We start from the raw sequence: 2500 nt of genomic DNA, 5'->3' as shown, positions 1-2500 counted from the left end.
CCAAACTTGATTATTTAGAGGAAGTAAAAGTCGTAACAAGGTTTCCGTAGGTGAACCTGCGGAAGGATCATTACAATGTTCCAATATATCTCAAAGAGAGAGGAGAGGAGGAGAGAAAATGAATTCGATTAGTTTGTGGATAAGAATTCATATAAAAAAAAAAGATATTGTTGAGCCCGCCAGATCATTCGTGCGTGATTTACACGGCCAGACGTGTGTACTACACGTATTAGGCCTTTGATCTGCGTTGCGTAGGCCACAACAAATCTTTCAAAGAGAGAGAGATATATGTGTTGTTGGGGTTTGTGATTATGAAGGTGCCCCAACGCACAAAAATATATAAAAATGTACAAAGTTGGGATGTGGTGTGGTGGAGAAGAGTTGGGCCCGACCAGATCATTCGTGCGTGATTTACACGGCAGACGTGTGTACTACACGTATTAGGCCTTTGATCTGCGTTGCGTAGGCCATCTTCCTTCCAAGACACACACGTGTTGGGGTTTGTGTGATTTTATGATAGTGCCTCAACACGGAAAAATAAGCGTACGAGAAGAGTTGGGCCCGACCAGATCATTCGTGCGTGATTTATACACGGCCAGACGCGTATTATATTACACGTATTAGGCCTTTGATCTGCGTTGCGTAGGCCATCTTCTCGATAGAGAGAAAGCCAATGTATTCTTTTTTCTTTCTTTACACACACACACACACAGTTGTAGTAGGACAGGGAGGGATGCGAGCGTGCTAATCACGCTTCCTCAAGTCTTCGCTGTGGTGTAAAAAAAAAAAAGAAAAAAAGGAATCGTTGGGAAAGTCCAAAGGACGAAAATATCGGGCAGTCTGAAGATAACTTAATGCTCGTTTACATTGGTATCAAGAGAGACCGGCTTGTGTAGCTCGTTTCAATGCTGTGTCGTTGTCATTGACACCCTACTCTGTTGCGCGCTAGTGGCAGCATGAGCGTGGGACGTATATATATATGACACCCAGCTAGAGCCGGCCGTGAGTCCGTCCGGTGTAAATAACGACGAAAGGAGAGAGAAACTTTTCGAATCCAGTATCGGGTTGATAATTGTCCAGTTTGAATATCCATATCCCCGTCGTTTTTGGAGGTGATATACTCTCTGTGTTTCTTCGATAGAAGGCTTTTCAATGTTCTATTCGCTCCGACCGTCGAACTTGCAAGAAAACAGTGGTTTTGGATTTGCTCGTACATATATATATGGTTTCGACGGAAATATCTCGTTCTTTAAGGGACAATTATGTCGTTGTACGACGACTCCCGAATCTCCTTCGCGCGCTGGTTGGAGCTCTTCGGGTATCGGCTTGTTCCGAAATATAACACAAAAATGTGGTGGATAGCAAATACACATTATATATATATGAGAGAATAAAAGGGAAAAATTACCCTGAACGGTGGATCACTTGGCTCGTGGGTCGATGAAGAACGCAGCTAATTGCGCGTCAACGTGTGAACTGCAGGACACATGAACATCGACATTTCGAACGCACATTGCGGTCCACGGATACAATTCCTGGACCACGCCTGGCTGAGGGTCGTTTACGTACTTATAAACTGCTTGCGTTGATGGCACTTGTTGCCTATATACGTACGAGCGAATGGTGGGCGCTTCGTCGGCGTTTGTCGCGGTCCTATGAATATTGAGAAATTTTACGTACGTCTAACAGTCTTCGAGAGAGATGGAAATCGTGTTCGAACTAGCGTGAGTGTGGAAGGCGGTGTCGTGTGTCGTATATGTTTTATATACGTCCGCCCGTCTGAAACACCGCTTCGAAGCGGTGACAAAATCTTTTTCGGGACGATTCGTATTCGTAGAACTATCGAGATTTCACTGGTACATTTTCAACGCGCTCCCGACGTCGCCTGAAATGAAACGAGATGGGTTTAACCCACGAAAGCGTACTACACGAGTCTGTCCTATGTGAAGACTGTGTACAGAGATCGAACGAACGCATGAAAGAAATTGAACGAAAGAACACATAACCCGCAAAAATATAGAGTAGAATTGTGACCGTTGCTTCGAATTTGAATTTATATGTATATATATATCATAGCCCCAGGGAGTGGAACCTATGAGTGTGGAAGGATGTCTCTTACCGTTATGTTGCCAGAGGAAAAAAAGTCTCTCTCTTCGTACGACACATTTGTGTACGAATTGTATCGATGGCTATATAGATCCGATGTTGCACATATTCTGAGTAAAGAACACCCCACCCGGGTTACCGTCCTAAAACTCTTCTATTGGTGTGGCTATGATGTGTGTGTGTCAACGCAATCGCGAGTCTGGTTCTACGGAAAACCGTTTGTCGGTCGCCCCATATATCTTTTTGTTCTCTTCAAATGATCGAATAGCGAAACCGCACGAGATCAATCGGTCGTCTAGTCCCCGAAAGTACTTTTCGGACGGACGTTAAAGTTATACCGATTGTAATCGTCTTGCGAGTGTTTCGAAGATCTATATTTGGAGAGGATATCGAA

The 2500-nt window shown here is 44.2% G+C and overlaps 2 non-coding genes across 2 annotated transcripts in view; both read left to right on the top strand.

The window, feature by feature from the left end:
• The window catches only part of LOC143262116 (small subunit ribosomal RNA), a 1921-nt gene extending 1848 nt beyond the window's left edge, over positions 1–73 (top strand). The window contains exon 1 of the ribosomal RNA XR_013036049.1: positions 1–73. This exon is cut by the window's left edge and continues 1848 nt beyond it. This is a non-coding gene — a ribosomal RNA (small subunit ribosomal RNA).
• A 1332-nt stretch (positions 74–1405) lies between these two features.
• LOC143262101 (5.8S ribosomal RNA) lies at positions 1406–1560 on the top strand. Its single transcript, XR_013036035.1, has one exon. It is a non-coding gene; the product is annotated as a 5.8S ribosomal RNA (ribosomal RNA).
• Positions 1561–2500: the final 940 nt, after the last annotated feature.

This window comes from Megalopta genalis, unplaced genomic scaffold (assembly GCF_051020955.1).
Source record: "Megalopta genalis isolate 19385.01 unplaced genomic scaffold, iyMegGena1_principal scaffold0091, whole genome shotgun sequence".
Taxonomy (NCBI): domain Eukaryota; kingdom Metazoa; phylum Arthropoda; class Insecta; order Hymenoptera; family Halictidae; genus Megalopta; species Megalopta genalis.
This window is presented reverse-complemented; position numbering and strand designations above follow the sequence as displayed.